The sequence below is a fragment of the Eulemur rufifrons genome, chromosome 13 (genome assembly GCF_041146395.1).
Source record: "Eulemur rufifrons isolate Redbay chromosome 13, OSU_ERuf_1, whole genome shotgun sequence".
Taxonomy (NCBI): Eukaryota; Metazoa; Chordata; class Mammalia; order Primates; family Lemuridae; genus Eulemur; species Eulemur rufifrons.
This window is the reverse complement of record NC_090995.1, coordinates 1,778,718-1,801,956: the sequence shown is the minus strand read 5'-3', so window position 1 is coordinate 1,801,956 and position 23,239 is coordinate 1,778,718. Positions and strand designations below refer to the sequence as shown.

The following is a 23,239-nucleotide window of genomic DNA, read 5'->3' as shown; positions in this document are numbered from 1 at the left end:
CTATTGATAGTTTCCTTGGCTGTGCAGAAGCTTTTTATAATTTGATCAGGTTCCATTTATTTATTTTTGTTGTTGCTGTGATTTCTTTTGGGGTCTTCTTCATAAATTCTTTGCCGAGGCCAATGTCTATAAGAGTTTTTCCAACCTCTTTTTCCAGAATTCGTATAGTTTCATGCCTCAGGTTTAAGTCTGTTATCCATCATGAATTAATTTTTGTGAGTGGTGAGCAGTGTGGATCCTGCGTCGCTCTTCTACATGTGGCTATCCAATTTTCCCAGCACCATTTATTGAATATAGATTCTTTTGCCCAGTGTATATTATTGTATGCTTTGTCAAAAATCAGATGGAAATATAAAGATGATTTTATATCAGCATTCTCTGTTCTGATCCATTGGTCTATGTCTCTGTTCTTGTGCCAGTAGCATGCTGTTTTGGTTATTATAGCCTTGTAGTATATCTTCAAGTAGATAAAGTGATGCCTCCAGATTTGTTCCAGAATGTAGGTGTATAAGCAATTCCCAAGCCATGCATAAAATAACTTTTATATATGGGTTGTGTCCCTTGACAAAATTGGCATTAATTGCTATAGTCTAATAAATTTGTTTTAATAAGCTTACATGGTCTGCTAAATTAGTTTATGTTTCATGTTGACATTTATATTGAATATATAGACTCTGGTTTTAAAAATTGAGATCAGTGTAAAAATGGGTAAAATAGGGCAAAAGGTGTGAAATTCAATCTTTACTCCCCCTTTTCTACTTTTCCCACATTCCATAAAGAAATTATATAAAGAATAAGAGAAACATTATTCAGGGACATGCTATGATGAAGAGAATAATAAAAATGCCAGGAAAGTCATGGCAAATATTAAATGTTCAAATATATTCATATAACACCAAGACAAATCAGAGGAATTTTTAAGATACTTAATGAGAGAGAAAAAGATTTTTAAATCAATCAAGGCTCCAGAGAAAAGTTTTGAATATTAAAAAGGAAAGATACAGTAATTCATGTGTAATCTGAGTATTTTATTTCCTTTTAAGGAATTAAGAAAACTAATTTCCTATCTCAATTTTCAGATTCAGAATAATACAAATTCAGATGTGTTACCACCTTTTTGTGCGTTTTATAACTGCATTGATGATAGTTCTTCCTTTTTCTGTCTGTTACTTCTTTATTTACTTTTGGTTTTTCACCTAATTTTCTTCTTCCAGTCCTTCTACATTTATAGGTTTCTTGCAGCATTGTTTACATAATTAATTATATAAACATAATATATAAAGAATTATTATAATTAATCTAATCTCAAATGTATACAAAGTCAACTAATATTTTGAAGTATCACCAGTTTATACTTTGGTCCTCCTTTTGAAAAAGCAGATGTTCACTGGTTTCTGGGATCATGGCCCCTCTTCTGGGCCACCTTCCTGCCTCACTCTTTGTCCTTGACTCTGCCACGTTGTGTCTCTGGACCAGGCACTCTGGTTTGCTCTCAGCACCTGCCTCCCATTCACCAACAGCTCTCTCCTCGGTTGATTTTCTTACATTTTCATCATTATCCAATGATAAGAAAAACTGTTCATTCTTTCATGAAGAACCTTAACATTTCAATTTTGTTCTCATATCACCAAACCAAAGATTCCAAATGTTTAGCTTTATTAAACCTCAATGAAGAAACCCAAAATGAAGAGTAGCAGCATAACAGTAGCGTTATTGGAAAAACAAAGCAAAACAAACAACAACACAAACAACACAACAGAAACAAACTATGCAGAAGCATGACTTTCCTTTCTTCCTGTCTGGGCTGTGTGCTGCTGTAAGAGCTCTGGTTCCCGTGGCTGCTCAGAGCTGGTTGGTGAGATCTCGTGGCCTGTCCAGTGAAGTCTGTCCTGTTTGCACAGCCCTTCAGCTCCCTGAAGTCCCGGCTGCAGCGCGGATGTCCAGACAGCTGTTGTCATCAGCACTGGTGTGGCCATGCTGCGCGCTAGGGTGAGCTCGTGGTTCCCATTCAAGGAACAGCCCGCACACCGCTGTCCTCCTCCCTCTTTTCCTTCCTTATATTTTCAGTTGAAATCTCAGCCATCCTCAAAGTCAGTGGAAAAGTTGCTTTATCGATACATTCATCTCAGATCTTTTCTGCTTGAAAAATATTTTCCCCGTCTCTAATTCCATTAATTTTGACTGTTGTCTACGTATGACTCTGATGACAGTCTATATTCACTGGAACTATTTTGACCATGTCTTTTCTTTTCTTTATTTACATTTTTTAAAATGTGATGCTATTAACTTACTTTTAAAAACATTTCAGCATTCTAAACATCAAAAAAAAAAAAAAAGAAAAAAAAAACAGAAAAGACAAATTGTGTTTGTAAGTGAAGGTTTCTAAATGTTTATAGAGCCGTTGGGGTCTCCACTTCCATGAAAAGGTTTGCTGTGGTATTCTTGTCAAGAATTCATAACATGAATGTAATCGTGAAGAAATACCAGAAAAACCCAAATTGACGGAGATTCTACAAAATATTGCTCTGTACTCTTCAAAAATATTAAGGTCAAGAAACTAAAAGAAAGGATGAGTTATTGTTCCAAAGTAAAGAAGGCTTAAACCATCACCCCAGAGCTATCCCAGAGCCCTCCCCTTCTTCCCCGTTCACTTAATCTCTCCGCCTTAGAAATGACTCTCCTTTCCCATTTTTCATCCATTGGCCTGAATCTTCCTCCTCCCTTTCATAATCTACTAGGGCCAGTCGCTTTCCTCTCTCCTCTCTGCTCTTCTAAAGCACACACTAGACTGTAGAACTCTACATGGCCTGCAGAATAAAGTCAAAGTCCCTTAGAATAACAGACAAGGCCTCTCATAGTCAAATATTATGTAAACTATTTGTAAATTAGCAGCAGGATTTAAAACACCTACATTAATTGTTCACTGATTTAGGCAATAATTACTCAATTATAACAGTGAATGTGGAATGATAACTTACATCTAGGACAAAGGCCAGTAGAACTGTTTTCATACTTCTAGAATTTATGAAGGTTTGAAAAATTATTAGCTGCCAACTTTCAGATTCAGGGATTGAATATCTGCTTTTTTTCTTTCTCTACGAAACTAATAGTTCATTATAATTTCAGAATTCCAATTAAAATGATGGAGTGTTTGAAAAGTATATTACTCAAAAAGTCTGAATTATAAATGTGAGTTCAGGTACCTGATACTTTACACAAGGGTTTTATTTTGTCCCAAAGAGCTTCTCTGGCTTGCGTGATTTAATAGAGTAGCTCAAATGATTTCTGAGGCTGTGAAGACTGAGGTTCCAAGGTTTCTTTCTCAAGGTATGATATATATTCAGCTTTTCTTTGAAGAAGTTTTTTTTTTTAATCTTTTAAAATTCTATTCTTATTTTATCTTCTGTCATTTTTTTTCTTTTTTTAATTTTTTATTGATACATAATAATTGTACATATTCATGGAGTACATGTTACATCTTGATACAAGCACACAACATACAATGATCAAATCAGGGTAACAAGGACATGATTCACCTGAAACATTCATCTTTGCTTTATGTTGGGAGCATTTGAAAACTTCTAGCTATTCTGAAATACAATAAACTGTTCTATTAAACAGAAAAAATATGGAACGCTTCATGAATTTGTGTGTCATCCTTGCGCAGGGGCCATGCCAATCTTCTCTGTATCGTTCCAATTTTAGCATATGTGCTGCCGAAGTGAGCACCTAAATGTCATTTTTGATCATTCTTACATATCTTGAAGAATGAAACTCAAACACTAATTTTTTTTTTTTTAATTTTAAAGAGATTTATTCTCAGCCAAGTTTGAGGGCCATGACCCAGAGCCAAGCCCATGAAGCCTTGAGCAAGTGGACTCGCTGTGGCTGGGTTACAGTTTGGTTGTATACATTTCAGGGAGACAGGGGTTACAGGTAAAGTCATAAATCAATTCGTGGGAGGCATACATTGGTTTGGCCTGAAAAGGTGGGCCATCTCAAAGGGGAGGCTCACAGATTATAGGTGCGTTTAAAGATTCTTTGACTTGTAATTGGTTAAAGACATGAAGCTTTGTCTAAAGGCTTGGAATGTTTTAAGATAAGGGGGTCTGTTAATCGGAGACAAGCCATGGGACATGGGACATACATTTGTCATGTAAATTGAGGACCTCCAGGTTTGTTTTGCATACCCCTGAGTCTGTTAATGGGTTACAAAGGATGTCCCCAAGAAGTTTATGAGTTTTAGGCACAGGAATATAATCACAATTTGTTTATTGCTAGTAAGATAAGATAAGGACATCTGATCAGGGCATTTTCATTGTGTTGGTGATGGCTTTCTCTGCGATGCTCTGGCTCTGGGTGGTTTTAACCGTGTTCATGTTATGAAGGTAGTGCCCCTAGTCCAGATTTCTGCCACTTCCCTGTGGGAAGCCAAACTAAGTTGCACTAATGCACACTATTCAGAATTATTGTGCTATTAACTACTCAGTAGCAGCTAGCTAGCTCATGCTATTTATTCTTTGCTATTCTAAATATCCCACCTCTCTTTAGATGATTTTCTCTTCATTTTTGCTAAAAGCTGGTCTTCTTTTCATGATTCAGTTCCACACAGGAACGGTCTTCTGCTGCATTAACAGAACCCTCCAAGGCTCTTCTGAACATTGACTCTAGTGTCCAAGGGAAGAAACTATGTATAAAGCCTATGAAAAAAGCAAAATTTTACTCTGTCTTATTGAATAAAATATCTGGTTCTGAAATCTAGGCCAAGACAGTTGGTGTGCTGAAGTCTACAGAACTGTGATGTGAGGTCCACAGGAATCTACCCATAAGTAATGATTACACCGTTGGAGGGAAATTTTTCCTATCAGCTGTGTTTGACCTAAACATGCATTGCCCTGGCTGGTGACCAATCATTTGCTAATCTCAATAATTATTTTTAAAACACTTTAAACATTATTTTCTTAACATCAGGAACATTTTCTCATTCACACTTATGTTTATGCTCAAAGATAAGATCTAATGTCGTATCAGATCAGCTGGCAGCTTGATATGAGATGGTGTATCTGACACAGCTTTATCATGTTTTTGTATTTCACGTAGAGAATCAAGTGAGATATGTGTGTATTTTAACTTTATTCATCACTGAGAAACACAGTAGGCAATTTAAACTAAGTTCTGAAATAAAGACTTAAAAAGTCAGACATTTTATGATACCACCAAATGGGAATTCACTTACATTCATGTACTGAGGACATATTTTTAACCTTAAATTTTCATGAACTGTTTAAAATTACTTTAACTAGTGTCTGAATATTCCTATATACTGAGAGAATTTAAATTATGTAAAATTTCCTTTTATAAGTTGCCTAATAGCAGAGTTGGAATTACCTGTTTTCCCAGGAACTATATTTATCCATTAAATTTTTACGGTTGTACTCCCTACTAGGCAATTACAGTTTCCTTTTGAGTTGTAATAGGAGTGTTGGGATGGATGAAAATCAACACAAGTCCTCTTAAACTCATCTCATATACATATTATCTTTTGGCTGTTAATAGTATCGTAATGCTGTAAAACGTATTTGTAGGAATGCAAGTAATGCTCATCAATCTCTTCAATAGCTTTCCATATGAGGAAGCTTAACTCTTATTTAGCATTACTTTTTATTCAAGTACCTTCAATTTGACTAACATTATGGAAATTGAGAACATGTATTTTTCAGCCCTACTTGAATGCCACCCGGTCCCCTAATAAATACTCTATCATCCCTTCAACTAGTCTGGAGTCTTCTGAAGCAAGAGGGATTTGTCTCAATCACTGTTCCACCATTCACAGTGACTAGCACCATAGGCAATAATTTTTTTGTTCAGCTGGCAAAGTTCTTTACAACTCATTAAAATTCTTTTAGAATATGAGAAAGTGTGATTTATATCTAACGTGTAATTGTTTCTTAGTCTCTAAAAGCTGTGTAGAAACTAGGGAAAGGGAGTTAGACAGTTGCTTTTTTCACTTTTCTTCTAAGATACATACTATATAATTTTAAATATTTAACTTTATGGAGTATTTGATCTCAACAAATATATAATAGCGCTTTTGAATTGTGGATGAAAATGTAAAAATTCAAAGAAAATTATTTTAATCTTTTTTATTTATTTGTCTAATTATAACAGTCATACATGCTAATTCCAAAAAAATTAATAGTACAGACAATATAAAAGAAGCAGGAAGAAAATGTCACTTAGAGTGATAGTACCTGGAGGCAATCTTTGTTAGCATTTTGGCATATTTCATTCCTTAGATAAATTGTTATAATGTAGAATATAAGCTATTTAAAAGTTGAAAGAGTACTTGCCAAATATGTGCATAGAACCATTTTAAAACAAACCATAACTTATGTCGGAGGAAAAAGCAAAACATAAATGACAAGTATAGGGCTATACTTAAGTGAATGTGTGAATAATGTTTTTTTAACATTTTTAAAAAATCTGAAATGATAGGCCAGGATATCAGATTTTGCCTTTGGCTCAAAAATGATATATTAGCAACTGTTCCATGAGAAAATGAAAATCTCACCACAATCAATGTTGTACTGTAATAAAAGATTCCAGCTTGGAACACATAGTTCAAAATAATGAAACAAAAAATTAATATATTGGAGCATAAATTCAGATGGTAATGAGAATCTTAATTACACAGAATTGCGCACTATATTTATGTAGGGAGAAGCAAAAATAAATGTTTCAGAGATAAGCTACAAACAGATGAAATATTATGAAAAATAGAAGTTATAAATTTAGATGAAGATTTTTCTAGTTCTTTATTTGAAGAATTTAAAAAAACTCTTCTTATAAATAAATTATAGACATTCTAGCTTTAAAAGTGATCACAAATAATATCTCGTCAAACGTCATTATTTGACAGATGATGAGACTGAAACCCCAAGATATTACATTCTTTGTGCAAGACCCATCGTCCAGAAATGGGGAGGAATCTAGAAAAATCCATGTGGAGTGAGAGCACTGGCTTCTCCCTTCCAAAGTCCAAATGTCAAATGTTAATAACACTTATGGAAGAAAGTAAATTATTTCTCTTCCATTGTTTTTTCATGATCCATTCCTTTATTCCTTACATTTAAAAAATCATTTTATAATATTTATTAATGAATTTCTAAGAGCCAAGCACCATTAGAAGAACTTTAGACGAGGTGGCAGCAATGGGACGATCTTCGCCAGCCACTGACGTCACGGGCGGCGAATCCTCCTCTTCCTCATCAGCTGCGCTTACAGTTGTAGGGACATTCTCGGGCTTCCATCTGGCACCTCCACATTCTAGGTTTAACAAGAATGTCACAATTTAACACATTTAACGTCTTAGCCCCTGTGCCTTCATTTACAAACTTGCAATGTATTTTATTTGAATACAATATTGTATAGCTCGTCTTCCATTTCAATGATCTTTCTCACAGTAAATGAGCTTTAGAAAATGATTTCTGTTTGGAACATGTAGTACTACTTAGAAAATGTAAAAATTTCAGAGTAAATAACTTTCTGAATTTTCTGTTTGAAACATTTTCTATTTATACAAAAATGTATCATTTTTCATTTTAGGTATTGTATATCAAAACTGCAAACAAAAATATTATCCATTTTTCTTATTTACCATCTTAGGACGCCCACCCTCTTTGGTCTCATTTGATTGCAGTAAGATTTATTTTCACATTTTGTTGTCAATTTTACTTACCTATTTTGTGCTTTTTCTGATAAATATTCTACTGCATTAATCTTGAGTCAATGATATAAAGGGCTCCTTGGAGTGCCTTCTTCATCATCAAATTCATCAAACCAAATTACTCTGACCATCGTGCATTTAGACACTTTCTTCGTATTAGCCTTTTGATCTTTGGGATGTATTTCCATATCATCAATTAAAATATTTGTATCAACCATTTTGTCATTTTCCTGTTATTATATTTAGATATTAGGAATGTTTTTTTCATAACCATGAAACTCATTTAGGTATTAGTAATTCTTTCTCCATTAAGCACACAATTTATACTTTCTGTGTCTAGTATGTTTTCCTACTCCCCATGCTAGTTAAAACTATCTGTATAACTTGTTTTTCCTCATTACTCAGCTTTGCATAATTTTCTTTTAAATATGGCTCTTGGCTATTAGGAACAATTACTTTCCTTTGTGTTCCCCTTTCGCTTGGCTGATTGTTCACTAAATAATGGTTTTAGCCACATCAACTGATTTTATTGAGCTTCTACTCTGTGGCAGGCCTCTGGTAATCAGTTGGAGTTGAGGTGGATGCAAAGATGATTGGTGATGACCATCAAGAGCTCACTGTCTAATGGAGGAGGTAGGAAAGTAAGGTTTCTTATGTAATTTATAAGTTAAAATCAAATCCTTAGGTATGGCATCCCTGAAGTTTTATGGAAGGAAATATTCCTAAATATATATCAGGTTAAGATATTGATTAATATTTAAAATATGTAATATTGCTGGTGGCCATTTTTTGAAAAACATGCCAAAGGAAGCCTGCAAGTTCAAGTTCTGCCTCTTAGATAATTGCAAAGAATTTGAAGATCTCTGAAGGGAAAAAAATCGCAGAAATTGATCTGTCTTCTGCAAACCCATGTTAGACTGAGAATTGTTATTGCCTGTTGGTAAGGATTCCACGTTTGGCACTGTAAAAACAGTCATTTTCTCTGGCCGTGAGAGCCAATCCGACGACATATAAACCACCTCTGGGAATTCTTTGTGACATAAAACATTCTTGCGAGATCATTCAGTGAGAAGCGAGAACTGATAAACATCCTCACTATCACATCAACTACCATTTCTATGCAAAGTAGCAATCCTAACTAAATCATCAATTTCATGTCAAATAGGGTGTAATCTTATGCTATGGCAAAAATTAATTCCTTAAACATTGTCCCTAGAGGTTTGAGCCATATGTTGTTGTTTTTAACAGCTCTGAAAATTTTGTATCTTCGATTCTATCCAATAATTCCTGTGATAGATTGACTGTCGTGTGCGTGGATGTAACTGTGAGTTGGGCGAGAGTGGAGTGCGGTGATCCGGGTTCTCTGAAGTCTGGCTCGCTAGTTCCTCTCCCGACTGCAGCAGTAACTAGCCGGGTGGCTTGGAAGAGTGAATTCACTGCTCAGAATCTTATTTTCCTCATTTAAAACAGCAATCTGCATTCCCTTTCCTTGCACTCCCCGTCCTAGCTTTAATTTTATTCCTAGCACCTACCAGCGTCTGCCACACTCTGTATTTTACTTATGTTATACATGCTTGCCTATCCCCATTAGATTGCAAATCCTGTGAAGGAAGCTCACCGCATCCTCCTGAACATCTTGAATGGCACCTGGTACATTGTTGGTTGATAAATATTAGTTCAAAGAATAAATGCACTAATTTATATGATGAGGATAATATTATTACCTACCCCAGAGTTGGTAGGGCATTGTGTGTTAATATGTGTGAAGCACTAAGAAGAGCACTTGGCAGATAGTATTAATAAATGCTCAATAGTTGTTAGTTATTAATATTCCTGAGAACTTTGTTCATAAAATCATGGGCATTCATTTAGATCAAATCCCTATTAAAAATTCTTTTCCTTTTAGGCAATGAATTGATTGTAGCTTCCTTTTCACTTGCTAAACTAGAAGTGATCCTTAGAAAACACATTCCTGGCTGGGCACGGTGGCTCACGCTTGTAATCCCAGTATTCTGGGAGGCCGAGGTGGGAGGATCACTCGAGGTCAGGAGTTCGAGACCAGCCTGAGCAAGAGCGAGACCCCATCTCTACTAAAAATAGAAAGAAATTAGCTGGACAACTAAAAATATATAGAAAAAATTAGCCAGGCATGGTGGCACATGCCTGTAGTCCCAGCTACTCGGGAGGCTGAGGCAGAAGGATCACTTGAGCCCAGAAGTTTGAGGTTGCTGTGAGCTAGGCTGACACCACAACACTCTATGTAGCCCAGGAAAGAGTGAGACTCTGTCTCAAAAAAAAAAAAAAAAGAAAACACATTCCAGCTTCCTGACGGTGACTTAAGGCTGACCCTGAGAGGGGCACAATAAGGCGTCAGAGTCACTTGCTAAGATAATCTAGTCATTCACCGAGGATATAAAAGAAACTCAAGTGCAGTGTCAAAGTCATGGAGTTTAAAGGGAAGGATAATATTCCTAATTAATTTTTTCATGCTTCTATCATTTAATTTAATCATTCATTCAGGGCAGTAAAAATAAAACAGAACAAAACAATTCTATTGTTGCTTAAACATAGGTTATTCCAATGTGCAGCCTCTTTTTCTTGCACTAATTTGCAGTCCCCTCAACAGTGTATAAGAGTTCCGTTCTCTCTGGATCCATGCCAGCATCAATTGTTTTTGTACTTTTTAATAATGAGGGTTCCAACGGGGTGAGGTGATATCTTATTGTGGTTTTACTTTGCATTTCCCTGATGATTAGTGATTTTTTTAGCATTTTTTCATGTTAGTTGGCCATTTGTCTATCTTCTTTTGAAAAACTTCTGTTCATGTCTTTTGCCCACTTTTTAACAGGGTAGTTTGTTTTTTTCTTGCTGATTTGTTTGAGTTCTTTGTAGATTCTGGATATTAGCCCTGTATCAGATGGATAGTTTGAGAATATTTTCTTCCATTCTGTAGCTTGTCTATTTACTCTGTTCATTAATCACTTCGCTATGCAGAAGCTTTTTAATTCAATCAAGTCTCATTTATTTATTTTTGTTCTTGCCAACGTTGCCTTTAGGGATCTCAGTCATAAATTCTTTGTCCAGGTTGATGTGTAGAAAAGTTTTTCCTGAAGTTTATTCTAGAATTTTTATGGTTTCATGTCTAAAATTTAAGTCTTTTATCCCTTTTGAATTAATTTTGTAAATGGTGAAAGATAGGGGTACTGTTTCATTTTCTGCTGTGGCTAATCCAATTTTCCCAGCACCTTTTACTGAATAGCTCTTCCTTTCCCCGGTGTATGTTGTCTGCTACATCAAAAACCAGTTGGTTGTAGGTAGATGGCTTTATGTCTGGGTTCTCTTTCTGTTCCATTAGTCTATGTCTCTATTTTTGCATCAATACCATGCTGTTTTGGTTACTATCGCCTTGTAGTATAATTTGAAGTCTAGTAATGTGATAGCTCTAGATTTTTTCTTTTTGCTTAAGATTGCTTTAGCTATTCAGGCTCTTTTTGGTTCCAAACTAAAATGTAAAATTATTTTTTCTATTAATAGATCTGTGAAATATGAGTTTGGAATTTTGATGGAGATTACATTTAATCTGTAAATCACACTGGGCAGTATGGACATTTTAACAATGTTGATTCTACCAATCCATGAGCAGGATATGGTTTTCATTTGTTTGCATCATCTGTGACTCCTTTCCTCAATGTTCTTTCACCTCCTTGGTTAAGTATATTCCTAAGTATTTTATTTTCTTTGAAGGTATTGTGAATGCTATTGAGTCTTTGATTTGACTCTTGGGCTGACTGTTATTAGTATATATTAATAGAAATGGAACTAATTTGTGTACATTCATTTTGTAACCTGAGACTTTGCTGAATTTATCAATTCTAAGAGTCTTGTTGGAACCTTTGGGATTTTCTAGATACAAGATCATATCATCAGCAGAAAGCAATAGTTTGACCTCCTTTGTCCTGATTTGGATATCATTTATTTCTTTCTCTTGCCTGTTTGCTCTGGCTAGCACTTCCAAAACTATGTTGAATAGAAGCGATAACAATGGACACACTTGTCTTGTTCCAATTCTTAGGGGGAATGCTTTCAACTTTTCCCCATTCAGTATGATGCTGGCTGTGGGTTTGGCATGTATGGCTTTTATAATCTTGAGATGTGTTCCTACTATGCCTGGTTTGTTGAGGGTTTTTTATCATGAAAAGGTGCTGGATTTTGTTGAGTGTTTCCTGCATCTATTGAGATAATTACATGATCTTTGTTTTTGCTTCTGTTTATGTGGTGAATCATGTTTATTGATTTATGTATGTTTAACCATCTGTGCATCCCTGGGATGAAGTCCGCTTGGTCATGGTGGACTATTTTTTTGGATGTGCTGTTGAATTTGGTTTGATAGTATTTTATTGAGAATTTTTGCATCCATATTCATAAAAGATATTGTTCTGTAGTTTTCCTTTTTTCTTCTGTCATTTCTTGGCTTTGGCATCAAGGTAATACTGACTTCATAGAATGAGTTAGGGTTGCCTCCTTCTCAATGTTATGGAATAATTTCTATAAGATGGGTACCAGCTCTTGTTTGTAAGCCTAGTAGAATTAGGCTATGAATCCATCTCTTCTGTTTTCTTGTCATTCTTGCTTTTGGGAGATTTTTTTTATTACTACTTCTATCTCACTACTCATTATTGGCATGTTCAGGAGTTCTGTTTCTTCCTGATTGAGTGTTGGGAGGTTGTGTATTTCCAGGAATATATCCATTTCCTCTACATTTTCTAGTTTATTTGCATAGAGATTTTTATAGCATTCATGGATGATATTTTGTATTTCTGTAGTATCAGTTGTAATATCTTCTTTATCACTTCTGATTGAGATTATTTGGGTCCTTTCTCTTCTATTCCTGGTTAATCTAGCAAAAGATCTATCAATTTTGTTTATCTTTTCAAAGAACTAACTTTTTGTTTCATTGATCCTTTGTATTATTTCTTTGTTTTTGTTCCCATTTCCTTTAGTTCTAATCTGAGCTTTGTTCTTTCTTTTCTTCCACTTGCTTTGGGTTTGGGTTGCTCTTTTTTTTTTCTAGTTCCTTGAGATGTGACATTAGGTTGTTAATTTGTGATCTTTCTGTGTTTTAGATGTAGGCATGTAAGGCTATGAATTTTCCCATTAGGACTTCTTTTGCTGAATCCCATAGATTTTGATAGCTTTTGTACCTTTTGTCATTCTGTTCACAGAATCTTTTGATTTGCATCTTAATTTCATCATTGACCCAATAATTGTTCAGTAGCAGGTTTTTTAATTATATGATTTTGTGTAGTTTAGAGTATTTCTCTTGTAAATTGATTTCTAGTTTTATTCCACTGTGGTCTGAGAAGATACATGGTATGATTTTCATATTTTTGAATTTGTTGAGACATGTTTTGTGGCCTAAGATATAAATAGTCTTGGAGAACGTCCCATGTACTGATAAGAAGAAGGTGTATTTAGTAGTTTTGGAGTAGAATATTCTGTGAATGTTTACTATTTACATTTGTTTTAGTCTCATTTAATCCAGTGTTTATTTTTATTTTCTGCTTAGATGATCTGTCCAGCTCTTTCAGTGGGCTGTTGTAGTCACTGACAAGTATGACACTACGATTTGTTCCTTTTCTTAGATCTAGTAGAAAGTGCTTTATGAATCTGGGAGGTCCTGTGTTAGGTGCATATATATTTAGGATCATTATGTCTACTCATTGGTTTGCTCCGTTCTCTATTATATACTGACCATTTTTGTCTTTCTTTACCATTGTTGATTTAAAGTAATTTTATCTGACATAAGAATGACTACACCTGCTGTCTTTTGGTTTCCATTTGCATGGATTATTTTTTTCCATCCCTTCCCCTCGAGCCCTTGTGAGTCCTTTTAGGTTAGATGTGTTTCCTGGAGACAGAAGATGCTTGGGTTATGTTTTTTCAACCATTCAGCTATCTTATGTATTTTGAGTGGAGCATTCAGACTATTAATGTTGAATGATAGTATTGATATGTGGGATGCTGTTCTGTTCGTCCTGTGGGGTGGTATTTAATTACTTTGTTTTTCCTCCTGTGATATTGTTTTATAAGAGTTGTGTTTTATATGAGTTTCATATGAGTTGTGAGCCTTAGCTTTTGGGTGTTTTTTATACTGGTGGATATCTATTGTGCTGATCCATGCACAGTGCAGTCCTGAGTATTGTCTACAGTTCAGGTCTGGTTGTGACACATTCCCTCAGTGTTTGCTTGTCTAGAAAAGTCTTTATTTCTCTGTTAATTATGAAATTTATTTTTGCAGGTTTCAAAACTCTAGCCTGGCTGTTGTTCTGTTTAAGAAAACTAATGATGGGGCCCCAATCCCTTTTGGTTTGTAAGGTCTCTTCTGAGAAGCCTGGAGTTAACCTGATGGGTTTTCCTTTGTGTGTTAGTTGTTGCTTTCATCTTGCAGCTTGTAAATGTTCTCCTTCATTTTGACTTCAGCTAGGTTGTGACTATGTGTCTTGTAGATGTCCTATTTGCTATGAATCTTGCCAGTGCTCGATGACCATCTGTTATCTGTATGTCTGAATCTGTGGTGATACCAGGGAAATTTTCCTCAGTATTTTCCTTGAATAGATTTTCCACGCTTTTTGCTCTTTCTTCTTATTCCTCAGAGATACCTATGATTTGTATATTAGTTTGCTTCACATAGTTTCATTTCTCTGAGTGATTAGAGTGATTGTTCAGTCCTATTTATTCTCTCTTCTGCATCTTTGAATGACTGGGTTGGCTTGAGAGCCTTTCCTTCAAGCTCTGAGATCCTTTCTTTTGCTTGGTTTAATTTATTGTTGAAGCTTTCTGCTGTGTTTTGAAATTCCCTACATGACTCTTTCATTTCCTTTCCTATGTTGTTTAGGATCTTTTGAAAATTTTTCATGAAATATTTTTTTGGCTTCTCTTTGTTGGTTTTCAACTTTCTCTTCAATTCCATTCATCTTATTTGCCACCATATTCTGAATTCCAGTTCTGTCATTTCAGAAATTTCCTTGTGGCTATAGTCCACTATTGTAGCTCCATTGTGATCCCTTGGAGATGTCGAACTATTGTTTTTTCATGTTGCCAGGGTTCTTTTGCTGGTTTCTTCTCAACTGATTCCTCTTTTCTTGACTCATTGATAATAGGTTTGCCAGGCACCTATTCTTTTTTGGTGACTCTCCTACTTGGTGGGAAGAAGGGGTGGTCCTTAGATGGCACTTGAGTGTCCTACTCTGGAAGGTTGACCCAGCAGGGGAGGGATGGGTACACTGTGAGCCTGTAGTGCAGCTGTTGTGTTTTGTCTCATTACCCTCTGATTGTCACAGTCCAATCTCGTGCTGAATGATCTTTGTGTGGGGTGGTAGGTTGCTCCCCCTATCACTGTTGGACGTTCAAGTTGGGGGCTGGGTGAGACCCTGGCCATGGAAGCTGGAGCTGTGAGGGATTGGTCTGTCTAGGGTCTCCCCATGGAAGTGACAGTGGCAGCTGGATGAGGCTATCTAGGCAGTAGTCATGTGTGTCTAGGCTGTGGGCATTTGCTCAGATCCGGTCCAGGTGTAATGGCAGCTCGAGGCTGGCGGGTCCTGGAAGGAGCATTGGACTTCGGGGCTGTTTCATGGGCCCGGCAGCAGTGGTGGAGGCTCGGGAGTTGGGTCACAGGGTCCTGGCGCGACACTGGGATCCTAGGGGTGGCATCATGGACCCATCACGAGCTCTGGAGCCACAGGGGTGGAACCCTGTACCCGGGCATAGCTGGATCCTCAGAACTGGAACTGGGGACCGAGGAGGCAGAGTCATGATGGGAGGGGTTGGTTCCAGCGGGCAAGGGACCGCAGAGGGAGGCCAGGGCTGCTGGACGGCTGGGGCTCTCCCCTTGCCTAGGTCCTGGTAAGGCAGTCAGTCACTCAAGGCTTCCCAAGTGGTACCTGTGGCGACTCAGGTGCCTCGTCTGCTCCGATCCTGTGTCGGGGGCGGGGAGGGGCACTCAGCTCGCAGTCGCGCGGCACAGCACGGGGAGCGTCCACTCGGTCCCTGCTCCCTCGCTGGCGCGGTGGGGCGATGCGAAGGCTGCCGCTGCGGGCCAAGTGCCACGTAGCCCTGGCGCCCTGGGCCTGAGAGCGAGGACGGCATCAGCTGCAGAAACCCAGGATCGGTAGCCACCGGGTCCCCGCTGCACCCGAGGTCCAGGGTGATGTCTCTGCGCGGACTCTAAGCAGCCCCCCAGCCAGTCCACGGGTCTGTGGTGGCGGAGGGGACCCACAGCTAGGGCCGCGCGCCCGCAGGGTGGGCGTGGAGCGCCGGGCTCCATCCTCCTGCCCTGCCCACGGGGATGTGCCTCCCACAGATCCTGTCCATCTTAGCGAACGGATCGTCCCATCACCTTCTTCACCCTGCATGTTCCCCATCGCTTCTCCACAGTGTTACAGTGTCCTTCCGAGAGGGGCCATCCGCAGGTGGGCATCGGCCTTCAACGCTCTGTCCTCTCCCCCATCACTAATCTGTGATGTTCCTCCTAACTGTCTCGGGCCCGTGCACTGCATTTACGTCGATGGAGAACGTAAGTGACAGGTGTTGTGTGTGTTCTGACAGCTCCGCCGAGTGTCCCCCGTCTCTCTCCTCTCCCTGGGCCTCCCTCTTCCCCGACACACAACAGTATGGAAATTAGGCCAGTTAATAACCCTACAGTGACGTCTAAGTGTTCCTGGGAACGGAAGAGTCACACATCTGTCACTTGAAATCTCTAGAAACGATTCACTTAATTTGGAAAGCATGACAAAAAGCACACTGAGGCAGAAAGCTAGGCCTCTTGAATCCAACAGTTAACCAAGTTGTGAATGCAAAGGAAAAGTTCTCGAAGGGTTAAGACTACTACTCCAGCGAAAACACTGATGATGAGAAAGTGAAACAGCCTTATTGCTGATGTGGAGAAAGTTTCAGTGGTCTGCATAGACAATCAAATCAGCCTCAACATTCCCTTAAGCCAAAGACAAATCTAGAGCAAGGCCCTAACTGTCTTCAATTTTATAAAAGATGAGAGAGGTGAGGAAGCTGTAGAAAAAGCTTGAAGCTAGAAGAGGGTTTTTTAAGGAAAGAAGCTGTCTTTATAACATTAAAGTGCAAGGTGAACTCAGGAGTTTGAGACCAGCCTGAACAAGAGTGAGACCCCGTCTCTACTAAAAACAGAAAAATTAGCTGGGCACAGTGGGCCGTGCCTGTAGTCCCAGCTATTCAGGAGGCTGAGGCAGGAGGATCGCTTGACTCCAGGAGTTTGAGGTTGCTGTGAGCTATGATGATACCACTGCACTCCAGCTAGGGTGGCAGAGTGAGACTCTATCAAAAAAAAAAAAAAATAGATAAATAAAAAGTGCAAGGTGAAACAAGTGCTGATGTAGAAGCTGCAGCAAGTCATCCAGAAGATCTAGCTAAGATTATTGATGAAGGTGGCTGCACTAAACAACAGATTTTCAATGTAGATGAAAAAGCCTTATATCAGAATAAGGTGACAACTAGGACTTTCATAGCCAGAGAGGAGAAGTCAATGCCTGGCTTCAAAGCTTCAAAGGACAGGCCGACTCTCTTGTTATGGGCTGTTGTAGCTGGTGACTTTAAGTTGAAGCCAATGATCATTTACTATTCCAAAAATCCTAGGGCCCTTAAGAATTGTGCTAAATCTACTCTACCTGTGCTCTATAAATGGAACAACAGCACCTAGAATACAGCACATCTGTTTATACCATGGTTTACTGAATATTTTAAATTCATTGTTGAGACCTACTTTTCAGGAAAAAAAAAAAGGATTCCTTTCCAAATATTACTGCTCACTGACAATGCGTCTAGTCACCCAAGATCTCCGATGGAGATGTACAAGGAGATTAGTGCTGTTTTCATGCCTCCTAACACAACATCCACTCTGTACGTCATGGACCAAGGAGTCATTTTGATTTTCAAGTCTTACTATTTAAGAAATACATTTTGTAAGGCTACAGCTTCCATAGATGGTGATTATTCTGATGGATCTGGGCAAAGTAAATTGAAAACCTACTGGAAAGGGTTCACCATTCTAGATGCCACTAAGAACATTTCTGATTCATAGGAGGAGGTCGAAATATCAACATAAACAGGAGTTTGGAAGAAGTTGATTTTAACCCTCAATGGAGGAGGTTCCTGCAGATGTGGTGGAAATAACAAGAGAACTAGAATTACAAGTGGAGCCTGAAGACATGACTGAATTACTGTAAACTCAGGATGAAACTCGAATGGATGAGGAGTTGCTTCCTATGGATGAGCAATGAAAGTAGTATTTTGAGATGGAATCTACTCCTGATAAAGATGCTGTGAACATTTTTAAATGACAACAAAGGATTTAAAGTATGACATAAACCTAATAGATAAAGCCATGGCAGGGTTTGAGAGGATTGAGTCAAATTTTGAAAGAAGTTCTGCTGTGGATAAAATGCTGTTAAAAAATCTTTTGTGAAGGAAGAGTCAATCAATTAATCAAACTTCAATGTTGTCTCATTTTAAGAAATTTCTGTGGCCACCCCCATATTTAGCAACCGCCGCCCTGATTAGTCAGCAGCCGTCAACATCAAGACAAGACCCTCAACCAGCAAAAAGATTACAACGCGCTGAAGTCTCAGATGATCGTTAGCATTTTTTAGTAGTAAGATATTTTTTGAATTAAGGGAGGTACATTGTTTTTTCAGACAAAATCTATTACAAACTTAACAGACTATAGTATAGTGTAAACATTTTTATATGCACTGGGAAACCAAAAAATTTGTATGACTCCTTTTATTGCAATATTTGCTTTAAAGTGTTAGTCTGGAAAGGGACCTGCACTATCTCTAAGGTATACCTCTAGTATAAATGCTTGTATGATTGTCCCATTTCCATTTTTCAAAAATATATATTTGCATGCTTCAGGCAAAGACTAGAACGATATATATCAAAAAGTTAGCTGTGGTTATCTCTAGGAGACAGAATTATAGGTGATTTTATTTTCTTCTTTCTCTTTATGTGTTCTCAATTATATATAATGAATATTTATCACTTATGTAAAAAATTCATATAAATTTGATTTTGAAAGATGGAATTGCTGCTGTCCTCTCATCCAGTAAAAACGATGAATAATTTTTGATGGTGTTCATTTTTGTCTGATTGGAAAAGTAATATTTATGGCTTGTCAAAAGTCTGGTATTTTGAAAAGAATGAAGAAGAAAATTTTTAAAAATGACTTTTATTCTAACCACTCAAATAATCACTGCTAACAGAATGGTGATTTTTTTTTTTCATTTATACACGCACACATACACATACATTTATAAACACAGGATATTTATATATACATATATACACTTACACATATGTATGCATATCTATACATATATGTGCATATATTTACATGCATTCACACATTAATATCTACTCTTTTTTATTAAGCTAACATGTAACAAAATTTTTTTCATGCTATTACAACCTAACATGCTCCGGTCTCCAACCTGGAGACCGGTACCAGTCCGTCGCCCTGTTAGAGCCTGGGCCTAAGAAATCCTCCACCCCCATCCCATCTGTGGAAAAATTGTCTTCCGTGAAAATGGTCCCTGGTGCCAAAAAGGTCGGGGACCGCCACACATAGGCAACCCTGCTCTATCTCATGAATCTCTATTCAGATCATTCTGTGTTTTTTTTTTTTTCTTCATTGTAAAATAATAATAATAATACAAAAAAAGAAACCAGTAAGTTGCTGAATGTCTGGGTTGAGTGTGCATTAGTATACCTTAGGTATTTTTCACTGGAATGTTTTGTAAGACATTCCAGTGAAAGTCATTCCACTTTTCATGAATTATATGTCCCATGAATAATTTAACACGCAAAGTTGTGATGATCAGTGCGTTCACAAACTTTTCTTGAAGCCAACATTTCAAAAAAGTAGCAACTAAAATGAATGTGAAACTACATTGTTATTCATTAAAAAGAATAATTGAAAGTCTGATTCTCAGTTTTTGTTTCAAATGTTATTCCGTAGATCTTGGTTTTATTTCATTGTGGCCAAGCTGCTCAAAGGGATTGCTGTTGATACATGTTGAACTTCTTCAGAGAGAATATAATTGGGGTTTGTTTCATTAACTAATCTTTTGATTCCTCTAGCTCATTGCTTCATAGATCCAGTTGCAGGAAATAACTGCCAAGAGCATGTTATAGGCAATGCTGTAATAATACTGCCTTAGCAACTCTCAAAAACGTTAACAAAAATGTGTTAAGACATCAAGAGGTCAACTTAGTACTTTCTAAGCTATGGTGATTTCTTCTAACTAGGCAACAAATATTTATTAAGCCTCTACTATATGCCAGGCACTATTGTATACACTAGAGATATAGAGGTTAACAAAAAAATTGCCGGAACTAACAAGCTTGCATTCTAAATCGGATAGACAGGAAACAAGGAAACAGATCAATCATGCTATAATTTCAGTTAATGGTTTATGCTATGACATGGAAAGATATCACGCCAAGGTATAAATTATTGTTACTGCAGGCTGTTTCTCAAACTTCGGTGCACGTTCAAATCACTGGCAGTTCTTTTGAAATGCAGATTCTGACTCAGTAGGTCTAACTAAGGTGGAGGCTGGAAGTCCGCGTCTCCAGTACGCGGCTGGTCCCAGGACCACACTCTGGGTTGCACAGTGTTGCACCATCTCTGTGTGGCAAGTTTGACCGACGTGTTGGTAGGAAAAGGTGCGTTGGAAGAATGAATGAGTTGCGGATGTTAGGATAGCAGAAGGGGAAAAGGGTCATTTTGGGTGACGGTTTATGTTTTTCGTGGGAATCACTGTCAGTTAATAGCTGTGGCTCCTCCCGTGGAGTCTCCTGGACAAAACACCTACACACTAGAGCATGGTGCTTGCAAATTTAACCCTTAGAAAAAGTGCAGAAGTCAGCTCTTCTCTTAGCATTTCCCTTTCTCTGCTGTCTTTGGGAAGGTTGGGAAATACATCAGGTTCTACTCTGCTATCTTATCCAGTCCTGGCACGAGCTTGTATTTTTTTTTTTTTTTTTTTAAGTCTAGGGCTTTATTCTTAGGGCAAAAGCAAAACTGCCTTTTGCTCAGTAGAAGCAGCAGCTGGGAAAATTCCAATTGTCTCAGTTGTTCCAAATGAGGTTTGAACTTATGACCATTATCTTTGTCCAGGTCTTCCTTTTGCTTTTTGAATTTTCAGTCTGTAGTTTCTTTAGTTTTGGAAACTAATTAGTTTTGAAAAATGAATTTAATATTTGGAGTTATCTTTTCCAAAGATGTTTTGGGCTCTGTTTTTTCTGTTCTGGTATCTCTGTTCATCTAATTCCAGATTAACTTCTATTTAACCCCTCAAAAATTGTTCTTATGTAATTGTACCATTTATCAATTTCTAGTGCTATAATACATGTATTTTTTTAAAAATACTCTTTTCTATTATTTCAGTTACGTGTTGTAGAGAAGAGGAATAGATACATGTTCTCAGTCTGCAATCTGATTGATTCATTTCTTTACTTAAATGTACATACATAGTTTAATCTGTAAAATAAGTGCATTTTAGTGCCGGAAAATAATATATTGCATATACTATATTATTAGGTATTATTAATTTTATCTATCTATATAATAAATTCACTCATAACCCACAGCCAGAAGTAACCACTCTTGGTATTTTTGTACTTATAGAGATAGTCTATTCTTACTCATTCCAGAATATGTCTTTAATTCCTACCACATAGTTCTGTACATGTATACTTTTTATTTTACTAAAATGGGAACCTACTAAATTGACAATTTAGTTACTTGATTTTTTTCAGTTATATCATAAACCTGTTCCTTGTTAAATATTCTTTGATAACATTTTTATTAATGATAATATCTTCTATCACAAAGCATATTTTTATCTGGTCCCTTATTGCTTAGATTGCTTCCAATTTTCAGTATTATAAACAGTGCTTCCGTAAACATTTGTAGACATAAATCTTCACGTACGTCTGTGATTATGTCTCCAGAGTAAATACAATAGCTCTTCTTAACCTAATATCACTGAAGAATTAGCAGAAAATTCCAAATACCGACATGGTGGAACAACTTCTCCTCCTTTTAAGGTGTATTAAATAAAATCAGTTTCCTATTTTAAATAACCATTCACTATTTTGATTTGTGTGTGTGTGAGTATGTGTGCATAAGAGAGAGAGAGAAAGAGAGTGAGACAATAAGGACTGCTTATGAAAGTGTTGAAATTGTTAGAGCAATAAAGGCTGTTTTTCATTTCAAATGAGACCAATATGGGGAGAAATCTGGAAATCCCAGGTGCTTTTCTGCCTTAATTTTGCAACTTTCATAAGACAGAAACAAGAGAAAAAAAAAACCTTTGCTTCTTGGATACAGCATGGAGCGCCTCTCAAGGGGGAATCTCTTTGTTACTTTGCTTCTCTGATAGCATTACTTATATGGAACTGGTGACTTCACTTTTTTGGATACAGTGAGACCAAAGTTCTAGCTACTTCCCGCTCTATTGTCTTTGACTCTTCTTCCTTTTTAGTCTCTCAATGCCCTTTAGCCAAAGACCACCAGGAACATACCCGTCCTTGAACTGTTTGGATGTTTCGGTTGTTGCAGTGAATAGAAGGCACACCCTGGAGAACCGTGGGGTGTCTTAGTAAAAGGATGTGAAAAAAGACTTAAGGGATTTAGGCTTCTTTTAAATGATTTGAGGGAGGGTTCAAGGAAGCAGGGCTTTGGTACATTTGCTTGCTATCAGGAAGCAGGGGTCATTTTGTGATTTTGTATATTAATGGTTTATTAAGGATTCTATTTAGAAGTAGGATGACCAACTGTTTCTGTTTGCTTGGGACTGACGGGGTTCCTGGGACATGGCATTTTCGATGCCCACACCCTGAAAATCCCAGGCAAAGCAGGAGGGGTAGGTCATCCATGTGTAAGGCAGGAGAAAGGACAAGAGGCTGAAGCTAGAACTGGGCAAGAAGCAGTATCCATAACTATGCATACTGGCCAGGATTCGGGCTGTTTGGTCATTCTGTGGTTTGGGCAATGTTCATGTTTCTGCACGTATTCCAGTATGACTGCAGAGTAGTCTTGTCTCTGTCGTGACCCATCATGGTGACAGAGTGACCTTGTCTGATTTTGATGTTCCGTGACGTTGCTGATGCTCGACAGGAGAACACCGGAGTCCACCTGTGGGTGCCAGCTAGGTTGGGTCCCCGAGTGCCCGGGGCCGAGGCCTTCTCACCCACTGGGCCAGTGTCATGCTGTCAAAGGCTGCGTCTCTTGCTTCCAGTTCCCTTCTTTGGGGACTTGAGGAATTCTTTTGAGTGGGCCTAAGAGTTTACAGATGTGACCTTCTTGTTGTGAGAGTCTTAACTTGAGCCACGTTGGTTCTGTGCCCTAATGAAACACTTTGGGCTTTGAAACATTGACTAATAGAAACAAATTATCTGTCTCTCTTAACACATTTTTTT

The 23,239-nt window shown here is 37.6% G+C and overlaps 1 protein-coding gene and 1 non-coding gene across 2 annotated transcripts in view; one reads left to right on the top strand and one right to left on the bottom strand.

Moving 5' to 3' along the window:
• BANK1 (B cell scaffold protein with ankyrin repeats 1) overlaps positions 1-23,239 on the top strand; it is a 193,960-nt gene that overhangs the window by 7,729 nt on the left and 162,992 nt on the right. The window lies entirely within an intron of this gene.
• LOC138394018 (U6 spliceosomal RNA) lies at positions 3,623-3,729 on the bottom strand. The gene has a single exon (XR_011235286.1). It is a non-coding gene; the product is annotated as a U6 spliceosomal RNA (small nuclear RNA).